General features: G+C 40.9%; 1 protein-coding gene across 9 annotated transcripts in view; it reads left to right on the forward strand.

Moving 5' to 3' along the window:
- Nucleotides 1-427: 427 nt before the first annotated feature.
- Nucleotides 428-26,296, forward strand: part of znf462 (zinc finger protein 462) — a 132,908-nt gene continuing 107,039 nt past the window's right edge. For 3 of the 9 annotated variants that reach the window (XM_078395630.1, XM_078395634.1, XM_078395632.1), the window contains exon 1: nucleotides 1,496-1,716. The gene's annotated coding sequence lies outside the window, so the exon portion shown is untranslated. Of the gene's footprint in view, nucleotides 643-736; nucleotides 951-1,075; nucleotides 1,133-1,495; nucleotides 1,717-2,537; nucleotides 2,579-26,296 lie in introns of those variants that run through there. The other 6 variants (XM_078395615.1, XM_078395611.1, XM_078395619.1 and 3 more) reach the window with 6 other exon arrangements.

Here is a 26,296-nt window from a genome sequence, read left to right on the forward strand (position 1 = left end):
TAGATGGCTGAGATATTATTTTGCTGGTCTTTATTTATCTGGGTGTTAAAATGAGGGAGGGGGGTTGGAGGGGGTGGAGGGGGGGACCAGAGAGGTTTCCAAATGTTCAGCAATGCCTGAGCTTGCAAAGAGGTAATTATCTATAGAGCAGATGCAAACTTTGTTTTCCTTCTCCTGATTAGTGATGTGAAGCATGTCCCCCTCCCAAATTGGGTTGCAATGATTGTCCCTGGCACCTGTTAGCTTGGCACAGTGCCTTGAGGAAGCTTAGTCCTTCTCCCCCCTGTGGCTGGTCTGCTCTCAACTCTTTAACACCCCCTTTGTCATCAACTTTTCTTTCTCTCTCTCTCTGCCTTCTTTCTTCCTCCTTTCATCTGGTGGTGCCCGCCACACAGATCTGGTCATCATTTCTTTGAAAGGATGCGGATCCTGTAGACTTCTCCCTCCCTCCCCCCCGCCCTCTGAGAACCCTGTAAAGCCAGGGACGGTGGGGGGTTGGACGACGAAGAAGGAGAAGAAGAAGAAGGTGATGGTAGTGGTGGAGGAACTTTCAATATAGAGCAGGCAGCAAGAGAGAGAAAAGGCTCTGGGCTCGCCTTTGGGGGTGGGGTGTTGGAAGACAGAAGGACATCCTCCTTGTGTGTAAGTGAATGCCGACGGGAATAATGTTGGTGTTGAAGATTAATGAGTTAGAGCCTGTGTGGAGATGTGAACGTGTGAGAGAGAGAGAGAGAGAGAGAGAGCGGTGTGTGTGCGAGTGCCTCTGTCTTGCATTGGTGCTGGGACTGCCTTGTGCATGGAGAGAGGCTGGAGAACTAGGAGCCAGCGCGGAGCTACAGCCACAGCTCTTTAAACCTCCTAATATTGTCTTTATTTGCTCCTCTTTGCATGAATCTTGTGGGTTTCCAGGAAGAGAGAGTCTCTCTCGAGACATTGTAGCCGCGCAGGAGGTGAGTGGTGTCTTTGTTGCTTTGTTTTATTGAATGTTTCTCTGAGTTGAGAAAGGAAAGTGCTTCTCCCCCTCTCTCTCTCTCTCTCTTTCTCTCTCTCTTTCTCTCTCTGCAAGCTGACGGAGGAGCCATTGCGACCGAGGAGAGCTTTAGCTGGTCTTTTGTTTCTTTCTTTCTCCTTTGTGAGCATCAGTTTCTTCTCTTTTCACTTAAAATATAAAGAAAGCTTCTCCTGATCGCTGTGTATCTGGTCCAAGACTAGACACAAAAGGCAGCGGCTGGGCTGGAAACCATTGCACTTCCTCATGGGCCACCTCTCTCCTCTCCCCCCCCCCCCTCCTTTTCGCTTTAGTTTCTTTCCTGAATCTGCAATAGATCCTCGTGGCTCCCCCCCCCCCCCCCCCCCCCCTCTCTTCAAGATCTGTGTCTCTGGTTTGCAGAAGGTTTTTTTTGTGTGTGTGTTTGTTACTGTTGAGTACAGGAGGACTCTCTTCCCTCCCCAGGAGGGACCATGGAGAAATGACTCCTCCTCTAGTCTGATGTGAAGCCATGTTTTTCAAAGCCTGCTCCAGGGAATGAGTTGTGTGTGTGTGTGAAAGAGAAGGGCGATTGCTCAGAGAGCCTTTAGATGTTGCTGCTACTGTAAGCGCTAGAGATCCCTCTTGCGAGCACTTGTATTCAGGTAGGCCCATGTCATTGTCCTTTAGAAGCACATAGAAAATGGTGGAGAAGAAGCCTGAATTCTGCAGGAAATTGAGATACCTTGGTAAGGGAAATATATATTTTTTTGCATTAATTATTATGTTTTTAACTTCCCAATTTGATTTTATTGTGACATTAGGTTCTTGGTATTCTCTTTTGTGGCCAGGCAGATTTTTATTTATGATGTTGGTTGATTTCTAAAGGATCTTACATTTGTTGGGAAATGTGAAATTAGTTCTGCTCCCCAGGCTGTGATATGGAAAGATGGACTAAAAGGGACAGTTCAGAATGTGGTTGTCTGTTCATGATTCCTGTGAAACCTCAAGGACAGAGAAGCCTTTGGTCTTGAAGAATCTTCGGGCTTAGGCATAATGCATTCTAAGAACCTCGCTTGTTGAGTTTGATTGTTTTTTAGATATTCTTCTCTTGTTGTTCAGCTACAGTTAAGGCAAGGTTTGCAGAAATATGAGAGGAATGTGGTTTTGCTTCCATGGGCTGGATGGATTTTAAATGAACCTTAAAAAAAAGTGTCAGTGATTGAGATTTTTATTTCATGTGCTTTCTCAGACTTTATTGTTAATGCTGGCAACAGAGTGTGTACTTCAAAAATCAAAGTGCTGAATCATGAGTATTAGATGACCATTAAATTCAAGACCTTGGATTATTCTAATGTGAGGAGCAGATCACATATTTTCACCTTAAATATATATGGTATTTTAAAATATGTTGCTGAGGAAAATGACTTCATTTGTGATTGGTTGTAACTAAGAAGGGTGTACTCTGGAAGAATGTCTCATCAAGGATATTGTCAGTATAGAGGCTGCCATGTCGAGATGTCGTTTCTAGCTTTAATGTAGAGCTGGCCAATTGTGATCTCCTTGAGGATGATGGCTATAGCGTGGAGCTGTTGGTGGTTGGATGGGGAGGTATGCTATGACCATGAATCAATTTGGTTCCACTGGTTGTGGAGCGATGACCATTGGATCCTAAACCTCCAGCGTCAGAACCAGAACAGCTGTAAATCTCTGGCATTTCCTGTCATCCATTTCAATGGAGAAGCTCATGTTGAAAATTTCCTGGAGCAAATTATGCTTAATTGTTGGTTGAATCTTCCCGTTTGAAATTAAATTGCAATGTTAAGAATCTATGTTGGATATTCTTCACTGTTTTCCTTTGTAAGGGTAGATAGTTAAGTGGTTTATTTCTCCATTTCTGATTTGAAGACCACAATTTATTGAACGTCACAATGGAGAGCTACCAAAGCTTTACTGGAAGTGTGAAAGTGTTCTGGATTGGTGTCATTTAAAACAATAACAAGATGGCCTTGTTTATTTAAATACACTTCTATGGGAATCTTGCAAATTATTTTTAAGGATTTTATTAAATGATTTTATTAAAAGGAAATATCTACTGTGCTTCAATCTTCTGGTTGTATAGGAGTATCTCAAAATATAATGACAAGTGAAGGATAGTTTAGGAATCAAATAATAATATATTCCTTTACTTGTCCCACACCGGGGAAATTTACAAATAATAACTATTGTTGATGTTTTGAGACTTGTTGGTCCATTTATGGCTAGAAGCACTTGTTTGCTGTATTGTGGGAGGTATCTCGAATATTTACTTCACAAAATGCTGGATCAAAGGCTATTATGAATCTGGCTTGATGTGGACTTCACTCGAAATAAGTACCATGCATAGATTTTTATTTAAATGTGTTGGTGTAAATTTAATATTAGTAGACGTATATTAGGTTATGAATTCCAAGATTTCAAATGATCAACAGTTATTTCTGTTGGGAGGAAGCATGTTACATTTTTGTATATATGCTCTAGTGAAAAAGAGATTGTTTTGGAAAATGCTGGTGGTTTTTATGAAGAGATTCTAGAAGGAATGGGGATTTGGACTTCAGGAGTCTGTATTTTTCAAAGCTGCTTCTGTTTAATTTGGTGGGAGAGCATGGAAACTTCCAGAAAGTTACAGAGACCGTCTGTCTCTGCTCTGTATCCTCATAATTTAAAAGCACAGAAGGAATATTGGTAACGGGTAGAATGCTTACCAAGGATTTCTCATGCACTTTTGCAGTGTCTGTAGAACTTCTGTCTCTGCAAGGCAACTTGTGACTGGAAATAAAACCAAGTCAGGTCACAGGGTGGAATTTATTTTGAGAGAAGGTTGGTCGAGCTCACGGCTCATCCAAGAATCTAGCTTGTGGAACGTGAACTACGTTTGCAAGCACTGCATGAGATATTTTGAGTAATGGGCTGCAATTTTGCAACTTTTTAAAAACCTGGAAGAAAATCCTAGTGAACAAAGCTTAGATATTTCTGTACTATGGTGTTATTGCTGGCTAGCTTCTGAACTACAGTAGTCATTTCCTCTTGAGAATTATTAGGATTTTCCACATCTTGTTGACTGATCGCTGCCGCAGGACTGTTCCTAGTTTACAAGAGCTTTTATGTGGGTTAAAACTGTTATTCAAATGTGATTGTTTTTAAAAAGGTTGCCTCAAACTATTTGTTTATTTTCATTTATTTATGGGCATCACTGGTGAATGGCCACTGCAATTGTCCTTGAGAAGGTGCTGCTGGGCTACTTTCTATAGCTGCTGCTGTCATGGTGAAGGTGCTTTGGGATGTTGGGTAGGGAGCTCCAAGGTTCAGTCCTGATTGTTGATGAGGAGATATATTCCCCCGTTGAGAAACAGAGTGACGTGGAGAGAGAGATATGCATCTTTTGCCCTTGATCTCCTTGGTGTATGGGTCATGGTGTTGGTGTAGGCTCAGCAAGAAACTGCAATGTGCTTTGTCATGTTCAAATGGTACAAGGGTGGTGGGTGTTGGGGGGGGGGGGGGGGGAGGGCAAGGACTGCTTTGTCCTGGATGGGGTTGAGCTTTGTAGGTTGCTAACAAGTGGAGAGTGTACCATTACACTTTGATGCGGTTTGTCTTTGTTGTAAGCCCTTTTTGGAGGACTTGAACCATTCATTATAGAATACACAACCTTTGATTTGCCCATCCCACTTATTTTCCCTCTCATCTTTACACTTGCCCCCAAACCCTGCGGATGTTGGAAGGTTCAACAATGATAAGCCATTGGATTTAATTGGTAGCTGGCTATAGAATCATAGTTGTAAAGCATGGAAACAGGCCCTTCAGTCCAACTCGTTCATGACAACAAGTTGCTTACCAGGAGATTGACACAAAAAGCTAGAGTAACTCACCGGGAGGCATCATCTCTGGAGAGAAGGAATGGGTGACGTTTCAGGTCGAGACCCTACTTCGGACTCCAGTCTGAAGAAACGTCACCCATTCCTTTTCTCCAGAGAGGTTGCCTGTCCCACCGAGTTACTCCAGCTTTTTGTGCCTATCTTCAGTTTAAACCAGAATCTGCGGTTCCTTCCTACACAAGTTGCCTACCAGGAGCTAGATCCACTTTCCAGTGCCTGGCCCATACAACATTAAAGCTTTCTCATCCACATACCTGCCACATGTATCTGTTAAATCTCATAATTGTACTTGTCTCTATCACTTCCTGTGGCAGCTCGTTCCATGCACCTATCACTTGTGTCAAAAAGGTGCAAAAAAAGGTTGCCCCTTGAATCCCTTTTCAACCATTCCCTTATCTTAAACATGTGCCCTTTAGCTTTTGACTCCCCTACTCTGGGGAAAAGACTGGGTATTTACTTATCTAGGCCCCTCGTGTTTTTATAAATCTCTTTTAGACCACCCCACAGCATTCTATGCTCCAGGGGAAAAAAGGCCAAGTCTATCCATGCTTTCCTTATGACTCAAACCTTCCAGGCATGGTAACATCCTTCTAAATCTTTTTTTGCACCTTTTCCAGTTTAATGGCGCCCTTCCTATAGAAGGGTGACCAGATGAGGGGGATCTCATTGAAACTTCCTGAATAATGAAAGCCCAAGATAAAGTGGATGTGGAGAGGATGTTTCCAGTAGTGGGAGAGTCTAAGACCAGAGGGCACAGCATCAGAATAAAAGGACGTTAATTTAGAATGGAGACGAGGAATTTCTGTAACCAGAGGGTGGTGTCTGTGGTATTCATTGCCTTGGAGACCAAGTTATTGGGTATTTTTATAGCAGAGATTGATAGTAAGGGTGGCAAAGATTATGGAGAAAAGGCGGGAGAATGGGGTAGGGAGGGAAAAATGGATCAGCCATAATTGAATGTGGACGCAGACTAGATGTGCTGAATGGCCTAATCCTCCTTTGTCATATGAACTGCATACAGTACTCCATATGTAGCCTTACCAATGTCTTGAACAGCTGCAGCATGATGTCCCAAATCTAGTACTCTATAATCTCTCTTGTTAGATAGAGATGGTCGTAGTCTAGCACCAATAACATGCCACTTGTCAGACCAGGTCTGAATGACATCAATGTCTTAATGGTTATGGTATGGACTGCTTCATTTTCTGAGGAGTTGATAGTGAAAGTGAAATGCGGACAGTCGCTAGCAACATCTCCATTTCTGATCGTACAGGTGAGGAAATGTGGGCTTTAATAAAAACCTCCCTGAATTAACATAAAGAAAAGTAACTTATTGATAATGCAATCAGTGATGCCAAAGAAGATGGATTAGTTGCAACTTCTCAAAGCCAAATCAGGATGAGCATTGTTTGCTGACATTTCCAGTGATGCCCATATACCATGAAAGAAATGCATTAATGTTTTGATTTGAATTGAAACTGCATTATTTACAGTCATTTTGCATCCTTTGCAATGTATTAATTTTAATTCACAATCTCTGTTCCATGGTGGACCTGAATGCATTGTGACAAAGGATCTGTATTTCCAAGCCTGTTAATCTGCCCACAACCTTTAGCATTGTATGCACCAAGCTGCTGTCACAGTTTTGCAAGCTGTTCTTGAATGGCTAGAGCTTCAGTCTGGGAAGAGCTGAGGTTTGAGACTGTTTGTTGCGCCCTTTTTCAACGTGAGCTATCGAGGGCTATCACCCAAGAAGAAGGTATGGCAAAGCGACTTGGCAAGGAGTGTATAAATGCCGTTCTTCTGTCTGAGGTACTGCAAACGGAAAGTTTTGTGCCTAGAATTTGGCAAAATAGGCATGAAAAATTAGGTCCCCCGTGGGTATTTGAGCCACATGATTGATTGTTGTGTCCATGGCTTCGACTGCTTAACAATCACTTGTTCTTGGTTCAATGAATTATTTTTTTGAGCTCTTTCCAATGAGATTAACACAAGATGGTGGTTAAGACTCTCCAAGAATGCAGCCTGTTGAGATCTGTAATGGCTGTTACCTAATTGTGCTTCCTGAATCTCAGAGCATGTGTAGACACTGGTCTTATCCTGCCTGCTGGAACAGTTTCAGTCATTATAAAATCCCTCATGGTAAGCTAAATGAAATCCTTAAGAATGACAGATTAAATCAATGTAAATAAATATGATTAGCCTTCAGCTTGTGTGCAAGCTAGCAAAAAATGTTTCAAGTCTTTTCTCCTTGATAATGGAAATAAGATCCTTTTATGAACCTTGAGATCTTGAATTATTGTTTGGAGTTTTATGGCTTCCATTTGGAAGATGAAGACTGTTTGTTATTGCAGATCGTAATGAATAGCAAGTTTCTCATTCTGCTCAAAGATTTGCTGGTCAATGGTTGAATGATAGTGAAGAACACAATGCCGTGCACATATTGTGTGATTGTTTTTAATTCATGTTCTTTATCAAATGTTTCTGTAAAGCTTAAGCCTGTCCAGATTCTTTGTATCGGGTTAGTAGAAGTACATATACATTGTCTTTCTTAGCCACGTTGTTTTGCTTATGGTGTTTTGAGATGTATTTGTCGGTCATGCTGCAGAACTATTAGTTTTATTTTGTTTTCATCTTGTTTTAAGGGATTCATATGTTCTAAGGATTTTATGGAACATTTTGCAGTGCAGAACTAGTAGGCATTTTATACCAGGGGAAATTTTAATTCCATCTGTACTATTCTCATTCCTTCCCTCCCACCCCCAATGAATATAACCACGATAAACCTTCTGAGAGAAATTCCAGGTGACCAGATGGTACTTTTTTTGTGCAAATGCCTGGTTTTATTTAAGGTTTTAGATCACAGTTTAAAGGTGAGAGTTGAATTCCACTAGGTGCTTAACCCTTTTACTACAGCTTTCATTGATGCCAGGCATCAGCTACACGAAAGGATAGTAATGGGAAAGAATTAAAAGGAAAGAGGTTTTAAGACGTGGAAAGAGTCATGGTTAGAAAAATCCGATTTTGTCTCTGTCTGCTTTTCCAAATTATAGATTTGCATTAATCTGACAGAGGAACTCTTTGTGAGATAAAGACTATTGGCTCAAGAGTCCAGCAGCTGAACATTAAATAATGGTAGTGTTCAAAGGTTTTAACAACTCAGTGTTGATTATTACGGGTGTTAGGGGTTATGGGGAGAAGGCAGGAGAGTGGGATGAGGAGGGAGAGGTAGATCAGCCGCAATTGAATGGCAGAATAGACGATGGGGCGAATGGCCTAATTCTGATCCTAACACATGACCTTATGAGGTGAACACTAGATAAATGTGATGTATATTCCATTTTTAATGTTCAAGATATTCAAGTAAGAATTTGGAAAATGGAGCCTGGTGAATATTTGAAATAAAGGTTTGCAGATAGCAGAAGCACCATCTGTGGGTTAAATTATCTTGAGAATTAGCATTTATCCATAATAAACATCTCAAATATCAAACTGTTTGTTGATCCTTGAATTTAGGATATCTTTTCAAGAATATGTTGAGAATTGGTGCTAATGCAGTGTTGCTATTTAAGTTCAAATGCGTACTGCAGCCGGTTGTCTTTATAGAGTACTATGCACAGATCTGAAATGTTGGAACAGAGAATTGAAGAGCCACCAAAACCTTGTCAAACTGGATTCCAAACTTTTGGACAGTTGCCAATAAGAATCTTTTTTCATGCACAAAATGGTGTTTGAGATATGACAATAATGGATTTCTGTTGGAAGGTGGGAGTTTTGCATATGAAACTGATTGTGTTTCAGATCTCCAGTTGCTTTTATTTGTATGGCAGGAGCTAGGAAAGTGTGAAGCAATCTGCTCTACCTCAATTGTTTGGATTAAACTGATCTTGCAAGTCCACACAATGCCCCTTTAAAGGAAATAGTGGCTCGGTGATTGATGTCACTAGCTGAGAAAGTGCCCAGTGATTATTGTCTAAGAAATGAGATACAGTGTTTGGATAATCTACCCTGTCCTACATTTTATCCAAGGTTGCAGAGGAAAAGAAAATAGATTTGCATTTGTCTTTCTTAGGTGTGTAAAGTGGACTGAGATTTTGTCAAAGCTCAGGGGGATTCTGCACATGAAGTGTGGCTGTGTTCAGTGCTTTCTTTATGTATTAAAAAAAAACGAGACCTGCATATGGAGAGTTGCAAACTGGGGCCTCTGATCTGCAGAGCCAGCAAGCCTGCTGCCAGAGCTGTGACGCAGGAGATAAAACTGTTGGGCAGCAGCAGCAGCTGGGGGGGGGGTGGGTCCACATAGAAGGATGTAGTGTCTACATTGAACAACTTGGCTTGGCAGAGAGCAGGCAGCCATTTCATCTCAGTAGATTATAGTTTTGGTTGCAAAGGAAGTTTCAGACCAGGACCATAAATGAAAAATGTAGGGCATTTCACTGCATAATGCGAGGTTCAGAACCTTCAAGTAACATCTCTCTTTAAAAAAAAAAAAAACACCTGGCAAAACTGTTGCACTTTTATTTTCTGAAAAGAAATTCAGCGGATGAAAGGACCATTTCATTCAGTTACCTCCACCCCTTACCCCTTTCCAGCCCTTGATGAACTATTTCCTTTTGCTTTCATTGACTTAACATTTGTAAAACTATTGCTAGCTTTTAAATAAAGGGGTGGTTTAACTACCTTGGATTGTTTTCTTTTCCTTTCAGTGTGAAACCTGTTGCAATGTTAGTACCATCTTTCTAGTAACTCTGAATATACATCCACAACTTGTGAACCACGGATAAAGTCCAGTTAATAAAGTAGAAACGTTGTGTAATCTTTCCACAGTAGAATTCCAGAATTCCTTAGGTCAAAAATTCATTAAAATATTTTAGTACATTAAAAAAAAATGGTGGTTAGTTTGAGATGCACTTTAGTTGTTAACTTGGGGAAGAATATTTCTAAATCTGTTGTGAGTGGAACTGAATTAGCAAACAGTTGGGGGAGAATAATTAAAGTTCTTATCTTCCATATTTTATCTAGCATGTGTGCTGGTGGAATTGTTCAAAGTTCAGATGCTGGTTGCTAATTTGCATGCAGCTTGGCAATGTGTTGAACTTCTCCAACCTGTTTGAAATGCACAGTGCATGCAGACCACGTATTGAGTTGCAGCTTGTAGATCGAGCTCTGGATGTATTATCTGCTCTGTGAACAAGAACTAGATGGTCCTGTCAAACCGGAACTATTCCACCCCAATGGAAGTGGTATTCCTTGCCTGCATTTACAGCAATTTGCTTTAATCAGAATATAAATTTTTTAATGGGCTCTCAGGGAGAATGTGCAAACTTGGCACAGACAGCACCCATAGTCGGGATCAAACCTGGGTCTCTAGCGCTGGAAGGCAGCAACCCAGCCGCTGCACCACTGTGCTGCCCCAATTTCTTGTCTGCTGAGGTGGAATTTGAACTCAAGACTGCATTGAGAGTCCAGACACTTATCCACATTTCTGTCATGCCTTGTTTAGCAGCAGGTCCTTGAAATGCAATATTAGAGGTGTTGGGTATTCAGCTCAGAGGTATAACATGTAATAAATGTTGTTGCAATTTGCATTTACTGGTGGAATAATACCACGTCTATGTAGGTATAAAATATCTCACCAAGATTTTTTTTAAATGGCACATTTTGAGAATGCATCGTAGGTTTTTTGTTCAAGCATTGGGCATTCATTGACAGGCTAAGCCATTGGGCCTGCATTGGCAGGATTGCACCTTAGATCTCCCATCCTCGTCCCATTTTAGTAATTTCAAGCCTTGGGTGGGCTAACTGTCTGAAGAACGTCTCAACCCGAAACGTCACCTATTCCTTTTCTCTCGAGATGCTGCCTGACTCACTGAGTTAATCCAACATTTTGTGTCTTATCATTTTGGATGGGCTAGAATATGTTCCAGAATACAATTAAATATCAAACTAAAGCACTGCACATTGGGGGTTAGGCTTTTCCGCAGAAAGATTAAAAAAATATTTGCAATTTATCACTCCATATGTCTGGTCCAAAGGGGCATTCGTTTTCTGAGGGTCCATAAGATGTTGCAATTTTTTAATGTAAATTTCAATGTTGGGAATTATGAAGCTTTCTCTGTAGCATCTTTCAAACATATTATTAATCTGCCTTAAGAGGAGCAGAGATTTCTCCAACAGCAAGTATGACTTGGAGCTGAGAATTCTTCTTGCATCAGATCATGGAGCCTTATTCTCACATGTCCTAGAAACAAGTTAATCATTATTTATTTCCTCCTTCTCTGTCACCTTCCAATGTACTACTATTCCCCCTGAAGTCCTATTTCAGAATCAAACAGCACAGAAGAAGGCCATATAATGAATTATGTCCTTGATGACTCTCCACTTGGTCATGTTCTGTTTAGTCTTCCCCACAGGGAAATTTCCACCCCTTCCGATGGCTAACTTTTGAATAGGTTAGACAATGCAAATGGAATGAAATTGGTCAATTTTCTAAAATTCTCTCCAGTTTTTTGGGGAAACCACATATCAACATTGAAAGGATTTTTTTTTTCTTACAGACAACAAAGCAGAATTTCAAAAGGAAATACTCTACGAGTGAAGCACATAGATGATTGTGGAGCTCAACCAGATGTTGTCTTGCTCGGGTTTGGTTGTTCTACAATGAATTTAATTATCTGCCAACTCCCTGATGAATGCTGTTTACTGTAGGTGTGTGATAGGGAATATTTGAATATTTAAGCTGCTCTAAGCTAAGCAAACCGTGGGAATGTGTTGCCTCAAAAGAGAATTGGCCAATAACACAAAGTTGTGTAACAAAGCTGCAGTTTAAAAACTACACCAGCTCACAATAAAATATAGGTAAAATCCTAATGATCAGGGCAATTAGCTCTGATTTGAACCATCTGGCTGTCCTTTGTCTATAATGTACATCTGCATTAACTGACCATTTCAAAGGATTAATCCCAGGATAGAAATGTCAAATACTAGAGAGCCTAGTTTTAAGGTGAGGGAAGAAAAGTTTGAAGGAGATTTGGGACGCTTGCTTTTTTTTTTACAAGGACAATGCTTGAAATATAGCATGAGGGGAAGTAGTGGAAGCATATACAATACCATTGTTTATGAGGCTTTTAGACAAGCCCATGAACAGGCAGGGGATTGAAAGATACAGACCATGTTTTAGACAGATGTGATTAGTTTAATTTGGCGTCATGGTCGGCACAGACACCACAGGCCAACGGGTCTGTTCCTTTGCAGAACTATTCTACGTTTTATGTTTTAAGATGGTGCAGTGAGAACCTTTTGGTGCAAAAGGCAGTAGATTGGAATCAAAGAGTGGAATTGAAATATTGCTTGGGATTTGAGGTCAAGGGAGGAGGTGGGTGCTACAGAATGTCAGTGTAAAATCTGGAAGTTTGCACTACCTTGCCTTCTGGTGGTGAGGGGCAGGGGTGGTTAGCAGGGGTGCGGGATGGAGTTTGGGATCACTTGTTGTGTGGGAGCAAAATTGAGATTCAATAGACAATAGGTGCAGGAGGAGGCCATTCGGCCCTTCGAGCCAGCACCGCCATTCAATGTGATCATGGCTGATCATTCTCAATCAGTATCCCGTTCCTGCCTTCTCCCCATACCCCCTAACTCCGCTGTCCTTAAGAGCTCTATCTAGCTCTCTCTTGAATGCATTCAGAGAATTGGCCTCCACTGCCTTCTGAGGCAGAGAATGCCACAGATTTACAACTCTCTGACTGAAAAAGTTTTTCCTCATCACAGTTCTAAATGGCCTACCCCTTATTCTTAAACTGTGGCCCCTTGTTCTGGACTCCCCCAACATTGGGAACATGTTTCCTGCTTCTAACGTGTCCAACCCCTTAATAATCTTATACGTTTCGATAAGATCTTCTCTCATCCTTCTAAATTCCAGTGCATACAAGCCTAGTCGCTCCAGTCTTTCAACATATGACAGTCCCACCATTCCGGGAATTAACCTAGTATTCATGGCGATTGGGGCTGGTTCCGTGTAGTGGGGGAGGAATCCCATGAGCAACAGTGATCATAACATGATAAATTGCGAGTGAAAAACTTAGTGCCTTGAGTCTGAAAGCAACGACAATGCTCTGGAGGCAGAATTGGTTAAAGTGAACTGGAAAATATATCAACAGGTAAAATAATAAATAAGCAATGGTAAATATTTGAGGGAATATTTCATAATTCACAGATGTGTGGCATTGAGAAATAAAGGTTGCATGAAGACAAGTGTGGAATTTAAGGGTGAAATCGAAGGGATGGAGTGGAAATGCAAGGGACTGTACATGGTCGAATCTGGAATCCCGTAGTATGTTATTTGATCAAAGGGTTAAAAAATGGAGAGATGGTTTGAGGACCAGGAATTTTTTGGAAACCAACAAAGATTACTAAAATATAAATACAATGAGGACACTAAATTGATAGTAAATAAGCAAGAAATATAAAAAACAGGTATGAAAATATTTAAAAAGAAAAGAGTAACTAATGTTTCTGTTGGTCCCTTGCAGAATTAATCTGGGACACTGGGAGACAAAGGCAACCTCCTTGAACAGATGTTTTTGAAGTCCTAAAGTTATACAGCATGGAAACAGGTCCTTCGGCCTAACTTGTCCATATTGACCAAGATGTCTACTTGAAATTGTCCCGATATCCTGCATTTGGCCTGTCTAGATGTTTTTGTACCCGCCTCTATAGCCTTCTGACAGCTTGTATCATATACCCACCATCTTCTATGTAAACAGAAAAAGTTATCTCTTGGGTCCCTTTTAAATCTTTCCCTGTTCACCTTAAGACTATACCCTCTGGTTTTAGATCTCCCTATCATGGGACAAGTATTGTGAGCATTCACCTTGTCTATGTCCCTCATGATTTTGTAAATCATTTAAGGTCACCCCTCAGTATCCTATACTCCAGAGAGAGAAGATCTCGCTTATCCAGTCTCTCCTTATGATTCGTGCCTTTCAGTCATGGTAACATCCTTGGGAATAATTTCTGTAGACTTTCCAGCTTAATCATTTCCTTCTTATAGTGACTAGAACTGTGTGCAATACGTCCAAGTGCTGTCCCACAAATGATGTACAATTGTGAAATTATATCCCAAGTCTTGTACTCGGTGATGAAAGCAAGCTTCCCAAACACCTTCTTCATCGCCCAGTCACCGTCCAACGCCACTTTCAGGGAATTATGCAACTGTACTCCAAATTCTCTCTTTTCTATTCTAGAATACTCTGTTGGGACTTAACATTTACCGTCTGAAGAAGGGTCCCAACTCAACGTTACCTATCCATGTTCCCCAGAGATGCTGTCGGACCCACTGAGTCACTCCAGCACTTTGTGTCTATTAAAGTGTCTTTATGTCTATTATGAAAGTCCTGCCTTGGTTTGGCTTCAAATGCAACACTTGCACTTATGTGAGTTGAATTCCATCTGCCATTCTGTGGCCCCTCTTCCCCAGCCCATCTAGATCCTGTTGAGATCTTAGATAACGTTCACTGTCCACTATACCATCAATTTTGCAAATTTACTTACCATGCCAACTACATTCTGATCCAAATTGTGAAAATAGATGACAAACAACAGTGGACTCAGCACCAATCCCTGTGGCTCTCCACCAGTCGCAGGCCTCCAGTCTGAACAACAACCCTCCACTATCATCCTTTGACTCCTTCCAGAAAGCCAATTTTGTATCCATTTGGCTAGCTCACCCTGGGTCCAGGAAGGAGTGATAAACAAAGCAACTAGTGAAGGGTGCAAAGAGGAAATAAATAATTCACTTTGTGAGCTCACTGAGGATCTGTGGTATAAAGACTCGAAAGGCCATTGCTGAATTTCATGGTATTATCAAAGATTATTGAAACCTGTTGTATTCTGCAAGAGCCCTAGCTTGTCCTTTTGGCCAAGGCTTTTTGCAAGTGGTTTGTTTAGGACTGTTTGAATGGTTGTTAATGTTTCTGACTTCGGTATGATATCTGATGGACTGATATTTCGGGGCAGAAAAAAACATCTGCTGATCAGGAGTGTGCAAGTTCTTTTTACAAATTGGTAGGTGAATGTCATTTCTTCCCTGATCAACTTTTTAGTGCCATTGAGATGTGCACTGTAACATTGTCTTCCACGAATAATATTAATTAATATTAATATTCATTAATATTCAATATTAATCTTGGAAGACAATGTTACAGTGCACATCTCAATGGCACTAAAAAGTTGATCGGGGAAGAAATCATATTCACCTACCAATTTGTAAAAGAACTTGCACACTCCTGATCAGCAGATGTCAACTGAGGAAACAGCATATGTCTTTCAGCAAAATTAAAATGATCTTATTCTTCTTAGTATCATAGCAGGTATAGTTATTGGCTATTGGAAAATATAATAAACCAGGAGCTTTAATTGGCATTGCGCATTTACCTATGGAATATAAAGCAAAACATAATGCACCTCTGGTTCCATCAGTATTTTATGCTAGAAGTAAAGGAATCTCTTAGGAAGACAGGAAAGCCAGAAGATACCAAGTCTTATTCTTAACATTAGAGTCTGGAAGTGTTTTCGAGAATTTTCTGCATGCCCTTGTGACATTTCATATGCAATTGATAGATTAAGGAGATTTCCAAAAGATGAAAGTACTCGATAGGAAATGTTTCGTGCACAAGTTGATGAACTATGAGAATTTCAGTCCACGTATATCAGATTTTTACAATTTTACGTGTGCATGGAATAGTGTTAAACATTGAATTTTGCAGAGAGATTGGAGGAAAACTTTTCTTTTCAAGAGTGCTGAAACTTCAAATCAACTTACTATAATTAAAGGCCAATAATGTGAAGAATGAGTGAATATGGATGCTGTTGTGAAAGTGGCTTCATCTTTAATTGATGAGCAAATCCTTCAACATCTCGTTGATGCTGAGTAAAGCACTCAGCAGATGAAGATTGTGAAGAAAATGACAACCCATCTGATCAGCTAAAAATATCCCAAGCAGATGCTGGAAAAGATCTGGAATCATTCATCAAATTCTGTGAACAGAATTCCAGTTATTCTGTTAAGGAAGTGATGCGATGCATGTCATCACAACAGTTTTATGAAGGAAAGGCAGTTTGGTTTTAGGCAGTCAGACGTTCACAAATTGCTGCAAATGTTTCTTCAACATGTGTGAAACCTTCAGGCTCTATCTTCATCAATGCCATCAATATCAGCAGCTGTTGGTGTAGATTCCTTTCCTGAGGCAGAAGATCAGTGTGCAAACATTAAAATACTGTGTACAGTACTGTAGTGAAAATGTAAGTTTTGTAGTAATGCTAAGCGTAAATAAATATTTAATCTTTTGTATAACCTAATTTATACTACTGGGTGTAGCATAATGTATTTGCATAATACTATATTTCATTGGTGAACACAGAATACTGTATTCCTTTATTCTGTAATCTTTAGATTTAGAGACATACAGACAATTAGAATGAAAATAGACACTTTAGCCCATGGAGCTCACATCAACTTTTAACCACCCATTTACATTCATCCTCTCTTAATCCCTTTCTTTTATTCCTCTCAAATTCTCATCAGATCCCCCACCTACAGAGCAAAGACAATTTACAGAGGTCAATTAATCTCCAAACTCTCAAGATTTTGGGATATGGGGGGAAACCAGAGCACCCGGAGGAAACCCACGTGGTCATATGGAGAATGTGCGCACTCCCCATAGACAGCACCCAATGTCAGAATTGAACCCGGGTCTCTGGCACTGTGGGGCCATCAGCTCGACTAGATAATGCACTGTGCTGCTCCTTGTAATATTGATTATGTGAAAATGTAATTCAGTTTTAACTGACCAGTGCCTCCCCTTCTGAGTTGGATGCTGGTTAATGAAGCTTGTATTGGAATATTTATTTAAAAAAGACCCAAAAGGGAGGGAGGAACTTAAGACAATCGTATCACCAGAGAAAAGGTATTGGGTGAATGAACAGGACCAAAGGTTGACATGGATCTGGACCTGATGGTCTTTTCCTAAGGTTTTTTTTTAAGTGGCTGCAGACATAATGGATGCCTAGATTGTTATCCTTCAAACTTTTCTGCATTCTGGATGCTCCAAACAGATTGGAAAACCATAAATGCAATAGACAATTTCAAGAAAAGTAGGAAACCATAGGCCAATTATTTGTCATTAGAAATTTGCGAGACTCCAATGTAAAGGAAGTAGTGTGTAAGTAGGAACTGCAGATGCTGGTTTAAACCGAAGATAGAAAGTAGTAACAGGACATTCTAAAGTAACAACTGAATTGATGCTTGTTTTATGAAAGTAAAACAGTTTGGGGGGAATTTTTTCCAAGTTATTTGAGGGTGAAGGGAAGAGGGTGGACAAATAGGAATTCATAGAAAAGGTATGTTTGGGTTTTCAAAGGACATTTGGTAAGATGCCACTTTAGAGGTTATTACATAAAATCACTGTTTGTAGGGTTGGGAGTAAAACTATTTGCAGTTTATATTACTAACTTGGATGAAGGGATCGAAAATGTAGAATCGAAATTTGCTGATGATGCAAAAGAAGTGGGAAAGTTAGTTGAGGATGACACAAAAAGTCAGCAAGGGAATAATGATAGGAATTTAGCAGATGGACCATAACTAGAGAATTTGACAGTATCCACCATGGTTGGAAGAAAAATAAAGTAGAATATTGTACAAGTGGAGAAGGACCATAAAATGCTGCCATAGACAAGAATCAGGACATTTTTGAACTTGCAACCTGCAAATAACTGGGCAGACAATGGAACAAGAGACTGCAATGGCGATACAATATAAATGGCAGGGAAGTATTCCTAGAACAGTCCATAGGGTTGGTGAGATCACACCTATACCACTGTTAACAATTTTGGTTTTATTTTTGGAGCGAGAGACCTGCAGTGGAGACAGTTCAGAGAAAGGGTACAGGGTTCATGATAAATGCAGAAATTACTGGAAAAACTTGGCAGGTCAGGTTGCATCTGTGGAAAGAGAAACTGAGTCATTGCTTCAGGTCAAAGATCCTTTGTCAGATCTATTTGAGTATTTGCAGCAATTCCATTCTTAATTTCATATTTCCAGCTTTGCATATACTTTTTTGATTTCTTGCTTGGCTGATTCCTGGGATGAATGGTTTGTCTCATGGGATGTTTAAGCAAGTTGTGCCCATACTCATTGGAGTTTAGAATATTGAGATTCTGAGCAGGCTTGACGGTGCATGCTGAGAGGATTTTTTCTCTTGTGGGGTTTCCGGAACTGCAGCACAGTTTTAGAATAATAGGTCGCACATTTAAGACTGAGATGGGGAGGAATTTCATATGAAGGTTGTAAATCTGTTTGAATTTTCTACCAGATAGCTGTAGAGTTTGGATTATTGAATATGTTCAAAGCTGAAACAGTCAGATTATTGAACAATAGGTGAGTTGAGAGTTATGGGGAACATGTATGAAAGTGGAAGTGAGTCTAAAATTAGAACAACTGTGATATTATTGACTGACGAAAAAGGCTCAAAGGGTCAGAAGTTCTGCCGTTATTTCATACGCTGTTATAAATTTTGTGGCAGTTGTAGCTTGGTTGGAGAATCTAGGAATTTCCAGTAACCACACAATCATGTTTACTGACACTGGTGCAGAATATTCAGTGTAGCAGTTATTAATTAGTGTGAAGTTTGCACAACTACTATTGTTGCTGTTAGATGTGTGGCAATGCAACCAATACTGTCTTCAGTGGAAGATGCCAATTGCTTTTATTTTTATTAAAAATTGTCAGTGAATATTTCCTTGCATGGAAGAGTTCCAGTGTTAGGAGGCAATGTTTGGTGGAAGACTAAAGCTGCTGCATAAGCTGCCACGTGGCAATCGCCGCCAAAAGGGAAGTCAAGTGGAAGTCCTGCACACAAAAAGCCTTCATTACCGAGAGTAAGGCAGTCGAACGGATAAAATGGTTTTGAGGAGCTGTGTGATCACGGAAAAGAGATAATGAGATGGTGTGGGGAATCAAGAAATATTTTGCGCAGGTGAAATTGCGGGACGGAGAAAGAATGTGAGTATACGGCATTAATGAATTGAAATAATTCCTGCTTCATAACGTGCTTGCACTTTATTTAAGAATGAACAGCTTGATGTAGGGTCATAGTCGTACAACATGGATTCACTCCCTTCGACCCAACTTGCCCATGCTGACCAAGATGCCCCAGCTACACTCGTCCTATCTGGCTGCATTTGGTCATATCCCTCTAAACCTTTCCTATACACGTACCTGTTCGGATGTTCTTTAAATGTTAATCTACCTGCCTCAACTATCTCCTCTGGCAGTTTGTTCCATATACCCACCAACCTCTGTATGGAAATAATTGCTCCTCGGGTTCCTATTAATTTTTTCCTGGTTCTCCACTCTGATTAAAGGACACTTTATATTCACCCTGTCTATTGTCATCATGATTTTATACACCTCTAAGATTGCTCCTGCACTCCAATGAGTAAAATCCTAGCCTGTCCAGCCTCCCCCTACAGCTCAGGACCCTCAAGTTCTGGCAATATCTTCGTAAATTTTCTCTTCCGCTTCATGTAGATGAAGGACTTCCTTTTCTGTAAAATGTTCTGTGGAGTAGAGAAGCTTTTTAAACCAAGTTGTTAGAAGACAATTGAAGTGCTACCAGTACATTTCTTACACTGAGTCTGCCACCATTTCTGAATTATACTGTCAGGACCTGAGAGCCTTGTTCTCTGCCTTGAGGTAATATTGAGCTTGATAAATGGACACTTTCCTTGCAAAGTATGTAGTCTCATGTAAGTTTTGGACAGGTTTGGTTCACACAGGGTATATAAATGCTTTCAGGAGAGTTATCTTGTTCTTAAATGGATCAAAATAAATTTGTGTTGTTTTAAATCAGTGGGAGTTTTATTTCAAGTAGGGAGTTGTGATTTGGAATGCATTGATGACAGCAGATGGAATAGAAACGTTCAGAAGAAATTGGTAAGATGGTATTTTGGCCTTAATTGCAAAAGGACATGCCGACAATAAACACATCATACCACAGTAATCTGGGGCCTCTGTGAAAACATATTTATTTTGGTCTCCTTTCCAGCTAAAGAGGAAAGAGGTGTATAGCAAAGGTTGACCAAACTAATTCATGGGAGGAGAGGACTGTCATGTGAGGTGAGGTTGAGAAGGCAATGCCTCTGTTCTCTAGAATTTTCAAGAATGAGTAATGATCTCATTAAACTATGCAAATTACTTTGAGGGTTTTACAGAATGGAGGATGTTGCCCCCGTTGTCTAAGACTAAAGGTCAAAGTCTCAAAGTAAGAGGTGGGCAATGAAGAAAGATTGGGAGCGTGAGACCAATTGGGGAATTTTTCCAAGTGCTAATGTAAGCATGATGGGCCAAAATGATTTTATTCTCTTTGACATTCTGTGGGCAGGGAGGGGAGCATGTGTAATAATAATCACAGTTTGAAAATCCACTATTTGACATATTGTAGGTTCTCTTCATGATATCGTTGTCACAGTTTTGTGATGGGAAGCACGAGGTGAAACTGGACAGTTATCAGCTCACTCAATAATAAAAAATATAAGAATTGCATTTCTTTGCAGCGCACATTCACTACTGAAATGGGAATATTGGCCTGGAATGTTTTGCTTCGATTCCTGGACAAGGGCATTAATCTGCCACGTTCTGACTGAGGTGAGAGTGCTAATCACACAGCCACAGCTACCATTGTATGCTTCTGGAGAAGTCTGTTTTTGTTCCCCGTACAACAGTTCCACCAAGGATAGACACAAAATGTTGGAATAACTCAGCGGGACAGGCAGCATTTCTGGACAAAAGGAATGGGTGAAGTTTTGGGTCAAGACCCTTCCTCTGTTCCACCAAGCTCTTTCCTTCACTACTAACTTTATCTGCGTAGTTTATGAAGTACGGGTTGCGTGATATTTCTGTGTCATCTTGGATTGGAGTCTTGCGTCTGAATCGGAAGATGATGGATTTGCACTACAGGCCAGAATAGAAACTGAATCAAGATGACGCTCAGGTACGGTAAAGAGGGGTGATGCATTGGTTTTTGGATGAGGCATTAAATTGTCCCAGTCTACTCCTTCAAGTGTGACATTTTCCAAGAAAAGAAGGTTGTTCTTGGTAGACACAAAATGCTGGAGTAACTCAGCGGGACAGGCAGCATCTCTGGGGTGAAGGAATGGGTGGCGTTTCGGGTCGAAACCTGAAACGTCACCCATTCCTTCTCCACGGGGATGCTACCTGTCTCGCTGAGTTACTCCAGCATTTTGTGTCTACCTTCGATTTAATCCAGCATCTGCAGTTCTTTCCAACACAGGTTCTGGCCAACATTTACTCTTCAAATTATGTTGCTATATATCAGTGGTGTAGCTGGTTTGAGTAGCTGTCTCGCAGCACCCAAGACATTGGTTCAGTCTTGACCTTGTGTATTGATCAGTGGAATTACCATGCTTGGTTTTCTCCCACATCACAAAATCGGGTGGGGTTGTAGGGTAACTGGCTGTGGCAAATTGCCTAATGTGAAGGTGACGTGGAATCGGCAGCAAATTGGTAAGAATGTGGGGAGAATAGAAAACTTGGATTAATATGAGATGAGTGAAAATGGATGGTTGATGGTTGGCATAGACTTGGTGGGCCAAAGGGCTTGTTTGCTTGCTGTATTTCTCTATGACTCCAGTTTATGGAAATGTGTTTTTTTCGGACTACTTGTTAGGTTTCCAGTAAAGCAAGAATAAGTGTACTTCAGAAACACCTCATTGGCCTTAAGGTCCATAAAAGATGCTTTAATGCTTTAGATAATGACCTGCAGTGAAATTAATGCAGACTTTTTTACTTGTATTATCTCTTTTCTCTTTCCCCCTGTCTCTGTGTCTCTTTCTCGTTAGGGGCAAGGTAAATTTAATTTTTAGTTTTATGGTTTGGTAGTGATAATCCCAAAGTAAGACTTGGTATTGCAAATGTTTATCTTTTTACAGCACATGAGGAGATAATGGCACAAGGCTTCAAATTGCCTTCAGCAAATTCTTGTTCCCTTTCTCCTGAGCAAAACATGGGATTGAGAAGACTTCATCAGCATAATAATAGAGAGTTTTAATCGTGAAAAAGCAACTTGAAGCCAGGGCGGAGGGGGGAGTTCCAGTGCTTGGGGCTATACAAGTGAAGGCACAGCCATTGTTGATAGGATGAATTAAAATCAATGATGTGGAAGAAGGCAGATTGGAGGGCAGCAACTGTCTTGAGTGAAGCTGAATTGGAGAAGGCTGCAGAGTTAGGGGAGGTGTGTGAGAGAACAAATAATAGTACAGCACAGAAACGGGCCTTTCAGCCCACTATATCCGTGCTGAACATCATTCCTACATAAACTGGTTCCTTATGCCTGCCCGTGCTCTTATATCCTTCCATTCCCTGCGCATGCATATGTCTGTCTAAAGGCATCTTAATGCCACTAATATATCTACTTCCAACACCCTCCCCTCTGGCAGCATGTTCTAGCTGTGCCCTCCAGTATTTAACATTTGGCTGCCCTATCTATGTCTCTCACAATTTTATAATCCTCCATTAGGTCTCCCTACCGCCTCTGATGTCCCAAAGAAAACAATCCAAGTTTGTCCAACCTCCTCTCAAAACAAATAGCCTCTAGTCCAGGCAACATCCTGGTAAACCTCTTCTGCATCCTCTCCAAAGCTTCCGTAGCCTTCCTGTAACTGGCCGACCAGAACTGCACGCAATGGTCTTTTATAAAGCTGAAACATGATTTCCTGACTCTTATAGTCAGTGTACCGACTGTTGAAAGCAAGCATACGGTGCGAGATGATAAAGATTTTGAACAAAAGGGAGCGAAATTTAAAAAGAAACCCAGAGAATTGTCAGTGTATGTCACTGGGCAGAGGCTGGTGGCTGATGTGGTTGAGGACACGTGAAGCAGAACTTTGAATTACATCAAGTTTACAGAGGGTACATGGAGGGAGGCTGGTCAGGAATGTGTTGGAATAACCACGGTCTGGTGTTAACAAAGGCGTGGATGAGGGTTTCGGTAGCAGATGAGCTGAGGCAGAGACGGAGTAACTCGGCGTCCTGTGCTGGACACCCTGTGTTTTTATTTGAGGGACAGATCGTATGTGATAGGAATGACAATATTTGGGTAAATAAGTGCGCCGCAATACCATGTCTTTGTTTGCTGGAGGGCTCCAGAGTAATGGTGGTTATTTGCATTCCACATAGTGCAGTGTCTCACTGCCACTCATCTGTATGCTGCTCCTGTCGTACTGCATCTCGAGCTTGTGAGCACAGACAATGCTCCATCTCTTTGTGCCATTCGAAGCTCTCTAACCCTCGAATGCTTGTGAAGGTCCATTGTTGTCCTGTGCCAGCTGACTCCAGACCTTGCACACAGCACTGATGCTGTGTACCATCAGTTCCTGTGGGAAGGGATCTTTGCATGATCTTCCTCTGACAATCACCATGTCTTCTGGAGTAAGAAGCTCCCTGTTACAAGCTACTGGTCCGTTTTCCTGCACATGCCTGATTAATACAGCCAGTCGTGGTATTTAGTGTGAAGCTGTTAGGCCTGTGCTAACACGATGGGCTGTTTTTTTTTCAAGACACTGCTGCTATATGTTGAGGCTTCTTTGTTTGCCTCGCCCTCATTCTTCAAGCTGAGCAGTACAGTGTTACCAAATAACTCATTTTAAAAAGCAAAACCTCTGCCTGCTTACTCAGGCTGCCTTCTCATAAAGCAGGGTCTAGACTTTAAAATTCAGATCCTTCCGTGGTTTCACCCTTTCCTATTTCCATAATCTCCCACAGCTCTACAACTGGTCAAGTTCTCGACACTCCTCCAAATGTGGCCTCTGATCATCACTGAATTCAGCTGCCCCACCTTTGACAGCGGTGCCTTGTCAGGGGCCCTGGGCACTTATAAAGATGACCTTCCCTACATCTCTCTGTCTCTCCTCTGAGATACAAACTCTTAGTCACTTGCCCAAATACCATCCTGTGGAGCTGGGGCTCTTTTATTTGTAACTAGATCATATTTTTATGATATCTTGGGATATTTCTAATACAGTTTCAGGTGCGTTTTAGACAACATTAATAATAATAATAATGCATTACATTTATATAGCGCTTTTCATATACTCAAAGACGCTTTACAGGGATTTAGAGAACATAGGGAAGTGAATAAGTGAATACATTAGTATTGTTTCTCAATAACTGGGATGCCAGGAGCTTATGGAAAGTATGAGTAAGTCCTGACAATTGAGCACTTGAAAACAGGACATCGGCAAGCTGAATGTCCTTCCGGGGCTGGAAGACAACATAGCTGTCAGGACCAAGTACAGCAAACATATAACAGATGCACAGCAATTCTGTCAGCAACTGATTACCAAAATGAAGCATTCAAACATCTGGGCTTATGAATCTTTGAGTAGACTGGCTACTTGTGAGTTCAATAATTGGAAAATTTAGCAGAATTTTACGTGCTGTTCCTGTGCAAACATTGAAGCTTGCAGAAGGTAGCTAATTGTGATCTGATTCCTCAGTAAATCACTCAGAGATCTGAGCATATGTTACATAATCTGCTCTTTGCATCGCAATCTGTTGTCAGGACTGGGAGAGTTTTAAGAGTGAATCATCTTTGCTTTATTAAAAGCTCAATGCTGGAAATACTGAGCAGGCCATGGAGCATCTGTGGAGAGAGAAACATCGTTAATGTTTTGGGTCAATGACTATTCAGCTTTCATATTTACTGCATCCACAGTCTTTATACCGTGATCTCTTTTGTTGTGCCACTGCACACTTTATTAGCTTGTTCAAAGCAAGCCAAGCAAAAGTCGCGTGTTGGAAAAATTGTTCATTTTTTAAGCAATGGGGAAAAATTGGTTATTTCTGGAAGCAAAATAAAGCATTCTTACAGAAGGATCATGCTCTGATTAGTCCCAATTTGCCATCTCCAATCTACATCGGGGGAGGGGGGGAATGGTGGAACAAAATTGGTTTATACTGTACTTGTTAGATGCAAAATCTTGGTTTGTGGAAGAAACCATGATTGTATAGAATGATGAAAAACCAACACCATTATCAGATTTCCCACAGCAATGATTGCATAATTTAGTGGTTGGCAAAGAATGTGTCAGACTAGTGTGAAACCAGTCCTTAGTTTCATTTACTTTCATTATATAGAATACTTTAAAGTGAAAGCAACTTTCCTTCATTTGAAAGAAAGGTCAGACTCACTTTCTGAGTAATTGTGATGGGAGACAGGATGTGTAAAGCTTGAGTAAGCTATGAATTTCAATGCTCTCCTAGCTGACCTCCCATCTTCACTCTCTATTAATGATGTTTATCCAAGTCTCCGCTCTCCATAAAGCCAGATACAAGGTGCTGGAGGGAACGGAGGGAACTCAGCAGGTCAGGCAGCATCTGTGGAGATAACGTTTCGGGTTGGGACCCTTCTTAAGACTTTTGCAGTCCCGACCCAAAATATCACCTGTCCATTCATTCCCTCCACAGATGCGCCTGATCCACTGAGTTTCTTCAGCATTTTGTTTTTTGCTCAGGTTTGCAGCGTTTGCAGTCTCTATTGTCTTTACCCTTCATATCCTAATTGGTGGCAAGTAATATTCACTCTTAATCTGTTTGCTCACTGATCTATTCTGGCTCTGAGTAAAACTCTTGTCCTTATTTGCCAATCACTCCATTCATATCATATCATATCATATATCTACAGCCGGAAACAGGCCTTTTCGGCCCTCCAAGTCCGTGCCGCCCAGTGATCCCCGTACATTAACACTATCCTACACCCACTAGGGACAATTTTTACATTTACCCAGCCAATTAACCTACATACCTGTACGTCCTTCCTCAATCTTTTCCCCACTCCCCCACCACATCTCTGTAATCTCCTCCATCACTGCTATCTCTTTATTTTCAGATTCTAGCTCTTTTGTATTCAACGCTTTATTGGTGATGCCACCAAGGCTGCATTTGCTAAATCTCTAGGCTCTGAAATTCTCTCACTAAACTGCCTGTAGATTTTCCCCTCTCCTCCTACCACGCTCCTTAAATTTACCCATTTGACCAAGGTATTGGTTGTCATGTATGATGCAGTGTCAAGTTTTCTTTGATATTATTTCAGTGAAGTGCCTCAGGCTAGGCTAAAATTTGAAGGCATTATTTATGGCCAAGGTGATGTTATTGCTGAAATGAATGGAAATTAGATTCTTTGGTTACAGATGTGTAGGCTTCTGGTACATAGCCTGTGGACCCATGAACAAAAGATCATGAGACTTGATAGCAGGAGAAAAACATTCAGTCCCTTCAGCATGTATGCCTTTCAATTACACCAAGGCTGAACTTGCACCTGCAGAAGTTCTCCATCTGACCCCC

This window comes from Rhinoraja longicauda, chromosome 3, assembly GCF_053455715.1.
Source record: "Rhinoraja longicauda isolate Sanriku21f chromosome 3, sRhiLon1.1, whole genome shotgun sequence".
NCBI classification, from domain to species: domain Eukaryota; kingdom Metazoa; phylum Chordata; class Chondrichthyes; order Rajiformes; family Arhynchobatidae; genus Rhinoraja; species Rhinoraja longicauda.